Consider the following 16,295-nt stretch of genomic DNA (forward strand, 5'->3'; position numbering starts at 1 on the left):
GAATGACAAGCGTTGTGCTTAACGGAAGTTTCGCTGCCGCAGCATGCTCGCGACGAAGGAACGAGCCGTAAGAGCTAGACGGATGAATACAAGCTTCCCTCCAGAATGCGGTTCCACTTCCTGTTGTATTTCTCTCTCTCTCTCTCTCTCTCTCTTTCTCTCTCTTCGTATCTTACACACCACTCATTTGTTCTTTCTCCGCGCTCCATTAGTTTCGCTTTTACGCCTCCGTTCTCTTGCTTCACTTTCTCATATTCCTATATCAAAACTCTCGCGCAAACACTTTTGAATGTTGTTGTCGTTTACAATGATTGCACAAACAGCGCACATAGAGTTTTCTGCAGATTGTATTGACGTTGAGACCTTGTGTATGCAAATTTACAGATACTTACTCTACTGCCAATTGATTTACTAATCGTTATACACTCGACCTGCAAGTTACCTTGGACCCGTAAAGATGTTCAAGAAGTCGCGTTTCTATTGTGAAAGCAAGTATTTTTGAAAACAAGAGATACTTGACACAAAAATTGCAACTGTATAGGTTTAACGCGTAAAGCAACCTAAAACAAAATCCAATAAAACCTGTCGGCCATAACGGCGATAGGGTTTAAAAGGATCTGGAGAACAATAGACAATGTAGCAATGTTGAGTGTCACTTGGATGATCATGATGGCAGTACCTATGTACAGTCAAGTACATAAAAAAGCAGCAGCCGTAAATTCGAATGAAAATGCGTTTTGATGAGCGGGTAAACATAACGTTCACACACACGCGCGCGCGCACACACACATACACACCACACACACGTTTACTGGGAGACGGTCCCCATTGGAACTTCTTTTTTGTCGGCTTGCACACGTTCCCCCTGCGCGCTCTTTCTTTCTTTTTCTGCAACCTGTTGGAACCTGCACGCATACATAGCAGCAGGCTGTTTGGTGCGATTTGCTCGCAGCTGCCGCGCACTTTGACCCCCCCCCCCCCCACGCAAACCAACAAGTCGTCCAACTTATGCCTACACGTAGTGTTTTTGCGCGGGAATCTTATGTATCCATGTGCGCGCAAACACTCGTTAAAAAGTCAGTCGAACGCATACACTTAAAAGTTCGCGCGGAAAGCTATGTCAGCCTGCATAATTCGCCGAACGCCTTTATGCGTGTGACCGCGAGAGGTCTTCTAACCTTCGAAGTGCTATACCAAACAACCGAGGTATTCAAAGCTGTGGCGTTCATTTTTAGCTGAACTCGCGCGAAAGATAAACGCTCGGGGCACGTATGCGCGTCAGAATCGTAGAAATTCGCGTGACATTTCGAAGCGCGCGCGTCGAAACTAGCAAAAGGCGGAAGAAAAGAACGCGAATGTTATACATGTATAAGTACAATGTACAATTTCATATACAGTATTCAGTACAATATTCATGTTACAATGTATAAAATTCGCGCTGCGAAATGTACGGGCGCATGGCCAATTTCATAGAAAAAATGCATCGATTCGGACCAATTTTTTCATTTTTATTTTTTTCGACCATTCAGAAAAGCACACCCACCTAAAAATTTCAAGAGTGCATGCTATACGATTTTTCGATTAGGTTATTCTATGTAATGTTGCCTGACTAAAAATAATCTAGTCGTTCACTGTGTAGAATTTTTAGATTCTATTAGTGCTGTAGATTTTAAAATAGCGAAAAATTCAAGAACGTACACTGGATTAGAACATCTGGTGAAAACGGCGCCGAATCAATGAATCTTTGTGGAACTTGTCACACTCTGTATATCCTGCAATTAATTTAGAACAGTAAGTAAAAATGTTCTGCTTGTTCTTTTTGTGAGAGGATCAATTAGCTTATCATTTTTCCGGCAATGACTTTCCTCCGTCGCCGCCCGTGCGACGGATGGTGGATAATGAGGAGCAGGGAAGCGGCAAGCCGGTCACATAGACGGTCAGGCCAAAGAAGCCCTTGACACACTCAGTTACACAATGCGCCGCTCGGCGCGTTCACGTACTTTACGTCACGTCCGCGAGAGAAAGAGAGAAAGAATCGACGCGCAAAGTTACGTCGGCATTCCAACCCAGGGGATACCGATCGGATGCCTCTTCAGTTGCACACGCAGAACGCGAACATTATGTTTACATTCGTGCCCATACGGCGTCTAAAGCAGCGTCTATATGGGTAAAAAATAGACGCTGAAAGGACGGAGAGACAGAGAGAGAGAGAGAGAGAGACAGAGAGAGAGAGTGAGTGAGTGTTACAGGTGATGGAATTCGTGTTGATGCCGCGAACCTCGGCTACTATGCCGCTATTCGATGGCGTAATTGAGCACATCTTAATTATTGCCTTGTCACTGATTTTTTTTCTTATTTTCTTCGTTTTTCTCTTCATGCAGCACCAAGAGAAAAGTAACAACACTACTTTAGCTCAACGGTATACGTAAAACTTTTACTCTTTGATATTGAAACAAGTTGCCATGCTAAACAACGTTTTCAAGTAAGAGTCGTTTTTTTTTCTTCATTATTATTTCGCATTTTCAGATAAACACGAAGGTCAGATTTAATTTGTTTTTTTACAAAAAGCCTTCCATGCACGTCCATTTTTTATTTGTTAACAGCGATTTTTTTAGTAACACCCTCTTATCGTCACATTTACTTTTAAATAAACGGCCACGTTCAATTAACACATTAATGTTAATACTTGCTCGAGAGCCATGACTGCAGAAAGGAGGAAAAGTGCACATCCGACTGAAGCAATTACTTGAGTATACTTAATTATAAAATTCATTTTGCAATAAAATTTACAAACAAATTATCGATAGATGACGAAGCTTCTTGCCGAAGCTATCCCCACCCCAACCCAAAGAGCGAAAAAAGTTGATGATAAATTTGTTGAAAACAAGCGGCACCGAGTAAAACCGCGCGTGGGAGGCAAGCCTGCAAAGAATTGAAGGCAGTTCGGCAGTAAAAATGAAAATCGCGCAAACGGATCAACGGCGAGAGCGAAAAATATTTGACGTTTGACAGCTGGCAGCGCAAAAGGCAGGGCGCTGCGCAGATCGTAGCACGGCCCTGCCATATCTCCGCGTGTGTGTGGGGAGTTGCGGCGCGTCGTGCGCATCCATGCCGCGCCCGCTCCACAGTTTTGCGTCCCATAATGTCGCTTATTTCTCACTATTTACGTGGATTTTCGGGGAGAACGTTGTTGGCAAGCTACGATCCACGGTGAACGAAGCCGAGGCAAAGATTTTCGGCGACTGTCTTAGTGTACTTGACGAGATATGGGCGGCCAGAGCAAGAGAGCACGAGGGACTAGTTGATGGCGGCGTAGACATTGGCGTGCTGCGACCGAGCTGGACGCCGTCGCCCATGCGACGTCGCTATGCCGCCAAGCATGTCAAGCGTCCGAACGCAAGCATGCCAGTTCAGCTTGGCTTGATTCGGCCGCCGCTCTCTCTCTCTCTCTTTTTCTCTCTCTCTCTCTCTCTCTCTCTCTGTCTCTCTCTGCCTCTCTCTCTGTCTGTCTCTCTCTCTCTCTCTCTCTCTGTCTCTGTCTGTCTGTCTCTCTCTCACTCTCTCTCTCTTTCTCTCTGTCTGTCTCTCTCTCTCACTCTCTCTGTCTCTCTCTCTCCCCCCTCTCTCTCTCTCTCTACAAGCCGGAGCGGATGTTGAAGCATTTCAATTCGTCGACTTTTGCCATTTGCTCGCACGTCACATCTTCGTTTATTACAATTAAAATTTTTAACATTCATTTACAAACCATTAGATTACATATTGCGCCCATGCCGGATATATGTCTCGTACGAATACAAACAGGTTACGTTATACGAGTAGATAAAAATATTTAAATAGGACGCCACTATGAGAAAATTGCTCGAATTCAAATACGAACAAAAGGAATTTATTTCAAATTACTGCGATAATTTTTTCCACTGACGATTAAAGGAATGCCTCTTTGTGTTTCTGTACAGACCTGTCATTTGTATCGGCGACACTAAAAAAAAAGATAAATCAATTGTCCACGGCTTATTAACAAGCCCATCTTTCACTTTCACGAATCATCAATAGCCTTTATTTTCAGGGTTATTAAGGTTTCTTCTTAATTGCAAATTGAACTAGCGATTCCAGGAAAAAATATAACTTTTAAAGTAGGTTTAGGCCTGTTTATTGATGCATTGCTTACATTATTCAATTATTTATTTTTTTGTATTATGTATCTTAAATCAGCACTGCCTATCCGTGAATTGAGAAGTTCTTTTTCGTGCAGTGACCTCACGGGGCAAAACTGAGATTGGTCAGACGAACATCTTAAATCATGAACCGGCGAATCACTGCTGATTTATAGAACTGCAGTGCTATAAAACGTTGCATGACACTTGTAACTGAAACATCCCATCGTCGTACGTTGCGATTATCGTCCTCGGTGACATTGATATCATAACCTGCAATGAATAATAGTCACGCATATCGTAATGTACTACTATTAACCGTTTTGTTAAAATTGAATAATTTAGACGCCTCGTTGACGAAGTTAATAATTCGTTAGCATTACCCAAAAAGCTGAGATTCTACTCCCATTGTAACTGTGACGAAGATAGGCGAAAACATTTTCTTCTGAAAAAATTATCACGCATTTTACACTAACAGCCAAACTAGGGTTCGAATGAAGTCAGTTTTCTCACGCAAGTGGCTTTCATATATATATGCCCTACAAAGCACAAATGTAGGGGACAGTATTATTCAGATCCATTGCAAAAACGTAAATGATTTCTTTCGTCGTAGTTCGATGCTCGTCGGGGTGGATGGGAGGGGGGGGGGGGGATTAGATAAATGTAGGAGGGTAACAGACTGAGTAAACAGTATAGAATTACGAGTCAAGTAAGAAAATGAGTAACATCCCCACGCTATAGTGCGGTGGTACACATGATTACGATGTGTGTCGTAGGTAAGAGTTATAGAACATTAGAGCGAAAAAAAAATATAAATTTAGTAGTGAATGAATTCGACATAGCGAAATAACGAAAAGGCGGACATAAAAATATCGTCTCGTTTTGGCAAGCCCATGCCCAAGGTACCGATAGAACACAGAAGCCGTATCAAACAATTAAATTCATGGATTTGAACACAATGAAAAATAAGGGATGACAAGTGGAAATTGAAATGAAATGGTTCATACAGACCGGCACTACGCTAATAAACTTGGCTCGATGATTTTTGACAGATCACGCTCGACTGACTCTAACTCGATGTCCCTTCGGTAGCCAACGCGCTAGAGTTTCTACACGCTGCGGGACCCTTTGTACTTCGAACGCGAAGTACGAAATCCGATATAGTTCTCTCGCAGCTTTTTCGCCGTAGCCCTCGATGACAGTTTAAATGGCCCTCGGTACTTTCTAAACGCTCTCACTCGACTAATCACGGGTTGGCCCGCCTCGACTCAACTCCGCTATGGCTGGCTTACCTGTTGATTCAGATGAGCATCTCCCAAATAAACTCGGCGACGCGGCTTTCAATTGGCTCATTTGGCCTAGCTAATCTAAGATATAATGCGCCAGTGCAATAGCATTGAGTGAGCGATGAAAATAGAAATTTCAAGACGTATTTCCATATCTTTGTGCGTGTCCAAGGTAAAGAAAAAATCGGGCCGAAGCACAACAACGGAAAGAAAACAAAGCGAACGTGCTACACGGAAAAAAAAAGTTGGACTGCGCGTGTATACCTTCTCACGGTCAATCATGCGAAGAGGCGAGAACGCGTGCAAGTACACATCGTGCGGGCGATCTCATTGTAAACAGGCGCGGCCGGATTAACAAGCTGGAGAGGCACCGCAGCCAGAAAAAGAGCTTCGGGCAACCCCCAGCTCTCACGTCTCGGCGGCGCTGTGCCTATTGTTTTGGACGCGTTTCTAAATATTTTCGTAGCGATCTTAGGGGCGTTTGGTCGCCGCTCAAAGCGATGAATGCAAATATTTTTCTCTTTCTCGCCGCTTTCCCGAACAACAAACCCGGCCTGCTTTGTCTATTGTCAAATCGCATACGCAACTGCATCTTCAACTGAAAAATTCTAAAAATATATGGATGATTTGTGGCCAACTAGAAAAGTGAAAATAATGCAGTTTCTTCATTTTTTCAAATTGACACCCGTTTTTTCTTTCATGACAATATTCATTCTAATTTCGGTATAATTTTCTTTGTGAGGATAATGTTTCTGTAGTCCTTTCTAAAGAAGGTAAAGTTGCGGATAAGATCTTTTATTACTGAGCATTTGCATGTAAAAGGTGGCCCATTTAAAACCAACATAAGAATTTTCGAAAAATCCATAGGTTTGATCTTTTGAAACATTCTCGGAAGACCTGGAGAATTTTCCAATGTTTGTAAAATGTCGATTAAAAGATGAATTATTAAGAAATTTTAGATTACAGCGATACACGTGGAGTGTGATTTTTCAATGAAATTTAAATGGCAATAATTTTTAAATTTATAATTAAGAAAAATCCTAACTGCTTTCACATTAGATTTTGAAAATCATGAAAGATATCCTAAAAATCAATAGTATTATTAAAGCCCAGAAAATTTTTAAGTTGTTAAGAATTTTGATTAGTGTTTTGATTTGTATATGTGCATCGTCGATGTTTACGAACTCAGCTAGGGGAGTATTAAAAAGAAAAGAGCGTTTTAAAAAGCCGCGGCGACATCCTGATAAATAAGCTTTTCCACGAAAATGAAATTGCAGACTTTTAGCCGTGGGCAGCTGAAGTGTTTGCAGTGGCAGCTGCGCGCTTGGGGAAACGTGAAAAGTCAGCGCTGCGTGCAAAGAACTTGCGCGATGCACACGTGCAGCCTCTTACTCGTCGCTCGACCCTGAAATACGCGTGTTGGTCTAACTGGTGGCGCATCCCAAAAATGACGCGAAGAAAAATATCCTTTTAATGCGCTTGTTGTATTCGGAAACACGACGCTCGGATGCTCAGCCCCGATGCTCGTTTAAGCATTTAATGATCAAATGACATTTAAAAACTGAGTGGCAGCCGATAGTTGTTCGATAAAGATGTTTTAGTCCAAAAAGGCAAACAGAATAATGCAAAGATTGGCTTGATGGTATTTTAAGAAATCAATTATTGCGCTTGCCAAACTTCAGCTTCGAAAAAAAGACTAAATCTGCGAGAAACCGACAATGCCCGAAATAAGTCGGACTGAGAATAAACATATTTTTCAAATTAAAAATTCAGATGTCGTGAGCTCAATGACAAAAGAACATGGCCGTAAGTGATTGGTTTATAATTAAAATGAAGCAGGCAGCACGGAGACGATATTGCCTTCGGCCAGTAATCTGGAGATCGTTGGTCTTTCTTTTTTCATAAACTGGAAAGCCTGTCCGTGCAGATTTAGGCCTCAGATAAATTTTCGTGCCGTCTATATATGGTCTCAACGTTCCGACAAATCCTCAAGAGGGATGAGGGGAGACCAGGACGAGATATCGGCTCCTTTAAACTGAGGCGCTTTAACAGCTGTATCTCCTCGGTGAATCTCAGCCGAGAGCGCAACACGCATCGGGCGGCAGCCGACGAAATGCACTGCTTTGCCATCTCCAATAGCTTCGTCTTTCTTGGCTGGCAGCGAGAGAAGCGAGTTATGGATGGGAAAAACTCGAAAGAGAAAAAATACACAAAAACCTCTTGAATAAAACAAACATTTTCGGAATTTTCCCTTCTCGGCTGGCCTCGACATAGCCGCGGCTTTTGAAAAAAAATCCTTCGGCTAGATGCTATCTTGCACAAATACGAATACGAAATAACAAGTGAATTTACATGTATATTGCAGTTCGTATATATACGTCGATAGATAAGGTAATTCAACATTAGTTAAGTGTTAGTTGTTGTGTGCTGAATGAACGTATAATTTTTCGACCGAGCGAAGTTTTCCGAACGACACGAGCAGCTCATTCCGAGCTAAATTTGAAAAGTCGATTCATCGGCAAAAACGATTTTGAGCGAAATTCTTAAATTAATTCCGGTTGTACTGTAAACCGTTGAGAGTGAAGGAGGCACGTAAGGTGACAGATAAAACGGAGCCAAGAAAAATGCCGACCGAGACGCGGCACCGCGGAGCTTGAACTTGCTTGATGGATTATTCCGTGGGCGTTTGTGACAGAACCGTAACGACATTCCAGAGCCTCTCTGCGTAAACTCTCCGCCTGTAACCTACAAGTGAGGCGATTTCACGAGGTGCGTAATACTCGATTGGCAATCAGTGATCTCAATAGAATAACAAGCGCGCGAGTACTGTTCAAATCTCTTTTCAGTTGCTTTTGCGGCGGCGATCGCTCATCGACCGCCTTGCTCGCACTCATTAGAGCCTGCATCCTCGCTCCATGGCTAATCTCTATCACTTTTCCATCTACCCACTTTTAAATTCAATCAATGACAGATCTGCTAAATCAATGTCTTCCGTCGATGACAGCACCAGGCATTTCAGCCCGCACGAAAAGCACACGGTCATTGGAAGAAAAAAAAAAGAAACGAAAACGTTAATTGGCCCGTGCTCGAGCGAATACCGGTCAAGTTGATAGTTGGCCAGTTGATGTGCGGATAGCGTAGGAAGATCGCAGCGATCAAGATGTGGCGAGGCATATAGCCATAAGGATAGGTGTCGATCGGTCGTCTTGCCGGCGAGACAAGTGGCGCGTGAGAAATTAGCAGATTCATGAACCCCGATAACTGTCCTCTCTCGGAGCATTAGACTGCGCGACCAGATATCGGCGTTTCTTCGTCGCTCGCGGGATTCAACTGGACGAGGAATATGTGCACAGCGGTGCACACTACAATGATTACTCGCGTATTGAGCATGCCAGGAAGTCGTTATATTTCGCTGCGGCTTTTTTCCAGCTTTAAAAACCTCATCTTATCTCGCTTCCTTTGATTCCGTTCGCGGTATTTGCTTGCGCCGAGCAAATAGCTCCCTTCTCTCGCTTCTCTTTTCCTTCTGTTTTTCCTAAGCTATGCAGGCGCTCGCGAGCGACAGCTGCTTCTTTTCCTCGCTCGGCGCCGAGCGATACAGTTCACATGCGATAAATTTGAAGCGCAGCGGTGAAAGTACGGCGCCTTTTGCCGCCTGTCGCGGCGCTGCGATCCACGCGCTCGAATCATCGAGGATGCGGGAATCTTCGGCGGACGAATTTATTGTTATCCACTCAACCGACACACGTCAGCCCCGGGCACGCGCTATTCCCGAGTCCCGCAGATCCGCGTGCACCGCCGCCGTACGAGCGCGAAACGAGTCGGCGAAAAGGAGAGAACGAGAACAAAGTGGAGAGGATGGACGGCGGATTATCGAGCGTTACGACGGTATATACAGGAAGTGAGCGACAAGTGCGCTCGGCAAATGCACGACAGCCGCGGAGAGGCGGCCAGTGCAGGCAGCCAAGCGACTCGCTCGGGTTGCTTTAGTTGCCTTTGGCCGCGCGCAGCGCAGGCACGAGCGCGCACGCGCCGCCGGCGTCGCGATCGTGCACCTCGCACTCGACGAGTCACGACCGCGGTAGCGGCAAGGTCAGGCCGCGCAGACGTCTGGTGCACGCGTGACGTAAACGGTGAACGTGACGGGCTCGCGGGCGCGGATTTCCCGACACCTCTGGCCGATACGACGTCGACGTGAGGCGACCGCTCGGCGCGTTGCAGACCAGCTAAACCTCCAGCGATCAGCAACGGAGAGAAAGTTCGAGGAAGTGCAGCCAGCTGCTGCCACTTGTTAGTCTGCGACGCGCACGCGCTCTCTCTCTCTCTCTCTCTCTCTCTCTCTCTCTCTCTCTCTCTCTCTCGATTGATTCATCCATCAGACATTCGCCGCCTCCTCTTATTGCTGTCGCACCCCTCCTTTCAGTCGACGTCGGACAATGCCTTCTCGTCAAAATACTTTTTTATTTGGCTTTTGATCATAATTATCGCTTACAAATTTTCTATTACTTTGCAATTTTCAACAATTGTCAAAACTGTTTTGATGCTTATTTGATGGTTGTAGACTTAAAAGATTCTTAACCACACGATGAAGTTTTTTTATAAAATCTAATGATTAAATATATAATTGAAAATTTATTTGGCATTTTAACGAGATATGACTTAATTGAATTTCATCAATTAAAGCGATATTGATTTTGTAGTAATAAAAACAGGATTGCATGTTATGACACAAAGGCTAAAGCGGCAGTCCGTATAATAAATATCTTTGGAATCGTTCAAGAAATTTGTGATACGGGCAGTGCCTTGGATCCTGCAGAAAAAGAAAGTAAATATAAAAAATGCACAAAACGAGATGACATTAGCACATATCATAGCCATGACGAAGTCTCGAAATGAACTGCAACTGAAGTGAAACGGATGCTTTTCCCACAGCGCGCGTACAGAAAAAAAATGTCCATCGCGTTGGGCGATAGGGGGGGGGGGGGGGGGGGAGCAATTTTTCGTTTTTCGGCAGGATACGCTCGGGCGGAGCCGTACCTAAGGTCGATACTCGCCAAATTTGTCGGCGGGTGGTAGACGAGTAATCAGATATACCTTGCCGCCAAATTGCAGAGCATAAACTGCACGATATTGCGTCACGTGCAGGCATGGCCTCGCTCTCGAGCCTCGAGATTCGACAGCTCGTATATCTCCGTTTTTAAGAGGATGTTAAACTTGCAGTCGCGCTCGCGCGCGAGCTGCCAGATATGCCCTCAAAATCGCCCATCAAGTATTCCACTTTTACGGCTGGATCGCCTAAAAAAATCCATCCATCCATCCTCTCCTGCTCACTTACCTTCGGGGATTAAATTTCTGAGGAGCTGAGGAGGATTGTGGTTCTCGGTGCGCCACGGTATGGAACTAGCGATTAGTCTGATCAAAATTGCCAAAAGAATTTCCCGAGCGAGAGAGGGAGAGAGAGTGATGAATGGCGAAAACAAGCGGGCACAGCCCAGAGGATTATCTCTAAAGGGACTGGCCCGATTTGTAGGCCGCGCGGGTGCGGACAAACGTGCATCCGGTGGAATTTCATTCGACTTCATTCCACATCATTAAATGATTAAATGAATGATTGGGGTAGGTAACGCGCGCCAAGAGGACGACTTTTGGGGGAAAAATAGAGTCGGACCAAAGAGCTTTTGAGGACGCATCGGGAGCTCTCCTTAATGCGCCCTCGCACACCCGCACGAGTGATACTTCCTCTTTTTTTCGGACCGCTTTGGGAGGAGTCAGTTCACGCTGCACACAATGCTGACTTGCGACAAAATCAAGGTCGCCGTGACCGTGGTGAATGAGTGAACGAGCGTATCCTTTCCGGACTCCGGATATTTGCGTGGATCCCTCGCTTGGAAAATAGACTCGACCTTTCTGGCTTTCGCTCTCTCGCATTGTCTTGCGTAGGATCCGCCCTCTCTTTCTCTCCCGGCTGCGCAACGCATTTTTCACTCGGCGCTGCGGCTCTTTCACAAAACAGCCGATCCGGTTTTCCCAAAACTGACCTGTCGCGCCTGGACTTTTCGCCAAAAAACTGCGCAGTGCATTTTTCACTCGGCACTGTGCGGCTCTTCCAAAAAACAGCCGATCCCCTTTTCCCGAAACTGGCCCGTCGTGCCTTTCCGACGCGCTTGGTCTTTTCGCCAAAAACTGCGCAACGCATATTTCACTCGGCGCTGCGGCTTTTTCACAAAACAGCCGACCCCGGTTTCCCGGAACTGGCCCCTCGCGCCTCTGCACACGGCCCTCTGATCTCTCGCCAAAAGCTGCCCGTCGCAATTTTCAACGGTCGCTGCCGTTTTTCCACAAAAAACAAAACGCTCGATCCCGTTTTCTTGGTAGCAGCCCTTCTCGGCGCTCGGATGTTTCGCTAAAACCAAAGGGAGTCTTGGCCGTTTCATTGATTTCGCGCGCCAGGTTGCAGTTCTTGGCGTTTCTTTTTTCCTTTCGCACGGAAAAAGTCGTCCGATAAAATGCCGAAGCAGCGGCATTTAAAAAGGCGAGTTCTCGTTTTATTGTCGCGGTAAATTTAACGACAACGGTAAAAATGCTCGCTCGTAAAAGATACGTTGACGACAGCTAAAGGCATCGGCACCGCGATGAAGTCCATTTGAATTTCAAGATGTCATTGAATATACATGGCATACGTAACATACGTAAGTAGACGTATATGGTATATGAATGTGCACCAGGTCGATTTGAATTGTCAGGGTGTACTCAGCCGCCTGTATAATCCGCGTGCAAGCAATATAAGCTTATCGCATTTTCAAAGGTCAATGCTGCCCGTTCTATTTTGATTTCGAGAAGAGTTGTCGAGGGATGCGCGCGGCAACGGCGCGCAAGAACGCACGTGCGGCGATAAATGTAACCGGAGCCTTTTAATATTCGCGTCGCTCTCCCTTGAAATTTACACCTTGACAAAGGTGTAAATCAGGAAGCTGTGAAGCAGACGAACGATGATTCGGATAGCTGGGTTGGGGGGGAGCACTTCTTCGATCTCGCGCGAGAAAAGCAAGAGCAAGCGTCGGAAAATGATCTCTCTCGAACGGCGAAACGCGGTCGACGGAGTCAAGTGGAAACGAAGGCAAATAAATTTCTAATTTTCAAGTGTAACGAGAAGAAGAGGTCCAAACCCTTTGAGATGGACTCTTCTTTCTCGTAGCTTTCTTCATCGATCTTCACGCCTGGACTTTCCAGGAAGTGGGCAGTCGGCTGCGAATGCTGCAGCGAGAGCCACATGAATTTTGGCAATTTGTTTTAGGAAGTTCGGCCCTTCTTAGAAAACGCGAATAGCTCTCTGGCCTCTCGTTAGGGGGGCAGCAGTCGTAGCTAACTGGCTCTCTCTCCCTCTCCCTTCCTTTCTCTCGGTCCGTTGTCTACTTCGTTCATACAGGTACCCGCGGCGGCTCTAACCTTCATCTCGACTCGTCTTACCTCCACAACTAGTCTGCCCCCTCCCCGCGCTGTTGCTATTCCAGGGATTTCCCAATGAGCCGAGCCGGCCCACTAGATTCGTCGGACTTCTTTGTCCGGTATGTCCGATTACACTTGGGACCTTCAACTGGAACGCGCCCGGGACATCGGGCATCTTTTTTATCTTTCATAATAAACGGTCCCGGAGAAAAGCCCGCTTGGAGCTCCCAACTGCGATTATCTCGACCTTAATCAAGGCGAAACAACCTGATCATACTAATTCGCTAGTAAAGGACTAGTTGCTTCGTGGAGGCGCACCGCCGTCGGAATAAGCCGAGGAAACAGTACGAGGAATGTTGGGAAAGCGTTGGATAAATAGCGGCCACTGCGAGGAGAGAAACTCGCTTGCGCGTCGGCAAACACACGGTCAGGCGTTTGCCAGAAACGCCGAACGGGGGCCTCCTTTCCTTCCTCTAGTACCTAATCGTCCTAAGCGATTCAACAAACCCTCTCTCTCTCTCGGCTTTGGAATGCCGATTGGGGATGGACAAACTGGCGAGGGCCGCGCGTGGCCAAACGACTGTTGCAAGCTCGACAAATTATCGCGCAACTGGTTCCCTCGCGGGAAAGCCCCCGATGGGCTGGCGGCACGTGTACGAAGCAACTGCGAGACGCTCCGTTGAACCTATATACTTGAGCTTCGCCGCGGTGGAGGACGAGCGTCTCTTTGCTCTCTCGGCCGGCGTGTGTATCGGATTCGCTAGACAACCTTATGGGCTTCTCTCTCTCTCTCTCTCTCTCTCTCTCTCTCTCTCTCTCTCTGCCCCAAAAAAAGCAATGCCTGGCGATCAAGTTGCAGCCCCAATTTGCGACCTGCAGTTTAATATATATAAACGAAGACGAAATAACGAGGAGCGGCGAAGGGGGCGGCGCGGCGGAGAGAGAAAAACGCCATTGTCTCGCTCGCCTCGGAATCTTGTTTGTTCGCTTGCAACGCGCACTCGTTATTTTCAGCGGGCTACGCTAGCTTCTCGGAAGGCGAACTCGTCAGATAAGACGAGTTCAGCAGTTGTCGCGCGTTACCGGCGAGCTAGCGATTTCGATGCTTTCTTTCGCAGTCATTGATAATGTTGTACGCGTGCGTACGCAAACATTCGAGTGGCTACCGCCGGTTGCGTAAAAGTGGGCTACCACTCATGTGCAGCTGATAACATTTTTTTCAGCCGAGCTGCCGTCAGATTGATTCTCGTGTTATTTCATTTTCGAGAGGCGCAATAATGATCGATCCGGGCAACAATTCCGACTGGAGTCGGAAGTGCGTGTCGGGCCGTTTGGCCGCAAGCACGGCCGCAATTTATCGGCTGGACAATTCAGTGAGCCGCGCGCGCGTGAATAACAATCGTAATTTCAGCGTAATTAAAGGTATGCGTGGCGCAACGACGTTTCGCGGTAAACGAACGCATTGGCACCGCGGCTACCGAGTGAATTGGCTGCGGTGCCCCGTGCGCGCTTTCCGGACAGATCGCAATAACTCATTGACGGCGCGCGAGACCGAAGACCTGGATTCATTACGATTACAAACCTTCACGGCTTCTTCCGCCGCAATTATGAAAACTGCGCTCGCGAAGCAACGAAAGAAGAAATCAAAGTAAAGGAGGAGGCAGTAAGGGACGAAGTGCGTCGAACTCGAGCGCGTACACTGTGTCCCCCGGAAGCGCGCGAAGTCGCTGCGGCGGCAGCAGCAGCAGCAGCTCTGTCTGCCTCCCTTTTTTGGATCTGTACAGCACAATGTGTGAGTAAAAGTAAAAAAAAAAGGGGGGGAGAAAAGAGCACGCACGCACGCACGCACGCACGCATTGATTTTGGCGCTACGCATTTTTGGCGCAGCGGAGAATAAGGAAAGAAGGAAGGAAGGAAGGAAGGAAGGTCGAGCGAGCGCAGTTGAGAACCTGAAATCGTCCATCTGCTCGCGCTTGCTCGCGACCCCATACGCTCGCTACACCGTCGTACGCGCGCAGTCTGCGAGTTTTATTGTGGCTCTACGAACGAGCTACACCAGCAGCGGCTTTGTGTGCTCTAATAAACGTGTATTGCCACTGTCTAAGTTTACTACTTTTGATTGCCTGTAAGTGCTCCGTGGACGCTCCTTTAAAACTCCGCGCGCTTTCAATGTACTTTATGCCGCTGTGATGCTCCGCTGCGCACGTTTCGCTCGTCTCCTCTCTCTCTCTCTCTCTCTCTCTCTCTTTCTCTCTCTGTTTTTCTTGTTTTTCGTTTTTTTTTCTTTTCTTCGAATTCACGCGCGATACGCTCGTCATTTCCAGCGGACTCCCGCCCTTTCGAGATTCCGATAAGCGTTGATTTCGGAGAGATTAATACGAGCGACGATGGGGCTTGCCGGAAGTCACTATCTTCTTTGCTTCTCACCTATCGAAATAGACGATAGAGTCGCCTTCGAGAAAAGCGCCCCAGGGGCGGACCAGCAGTTTTCTTCTAAAGTAGAGCGTGTGCTTAGGCGTATCCGCGTCCTTGTCCCGCACGAGCGATTCGTTCTCGTGCACGGATTCCCCGACGTTCCAACTGTAATAAGACTTGATGCAGCGTGCTGTTCCGTGTTGACCCGTCAAATCGATCTTCTATACCTCGGTGATAAATAAGACTTGAACAAACGTACCGAGAGATTGGAAAAAGTGAAAGTCACAAATTGACCCAAAAGATCATTGTCGTTCTACACTAACCTATAAATTGACTTTAACTCTGGATGAGTCGGGGAACGCTTTTGAGCCATCGGATCGTTTGCTGACGCGTTTGGATTAGGTTGGAAACATTAAAACGGACATGTTGGTTAGCAAAGGAAGTAGCGTATTAAGGAAAACTATATTTGAAGACGTGAATATTTTGGCTAAGAGGGGATGTCGTAGAAAAAAAAGAAGATGAAGTGCGAGAGGAAGTCAAACTTCGTGAGCTGAGTCGAAAATGAAAATGAGCTCGAGTCATGAGTGTCAGAATGGTGACTTTTCAGTTTTTCTCTGCTGACAGGACCAAATGTTTAGACACCAGCTTCGAGTGAACCTCTTTCGAATTTCTCGAAAATGGATATTTGCCTTCTTCAGCGTCTTTCGGCTTCATTTTCTATTTGGCATTTTAATGTAGTCGTCGACGGAAACACTTTCTGGCCAGAAGTGTGACTATGTAAGCATCATTAAGCCACTGATACTCAAACATCACGGCCGACATCAAAGCAACAAGAATTGAAGAAGCATTGTAAGCCCAATCAGCCGAGTGCGTCATGGAAAAATCTTCTTTATTATAGCGTTGTTTTTTTTTTTTTTTTTTTCTTCAGGAAGCCAATGTGCAGTAGGTGATATTTGCGGTGGCGAATTGCCGACTCTTGAGGAATTCGCAATTT

The sequence above is a fragment of the Phymastichus coffea genome, unplaced genomic scaffold (genome assembly GCF_024137745.1).
Source record: "Phymastichus coffea isolate CEN01 unplaced genomic scaffold, Cenicafe_Pcof_1.1 PCOF00132, whole genome shotgun sequence".
NCBI lineage: Eukaryota > Metazoa > Arthropoda > Insecta > Hymenoptera > Eulophidae > Phymastichus > Phymastichus coffea.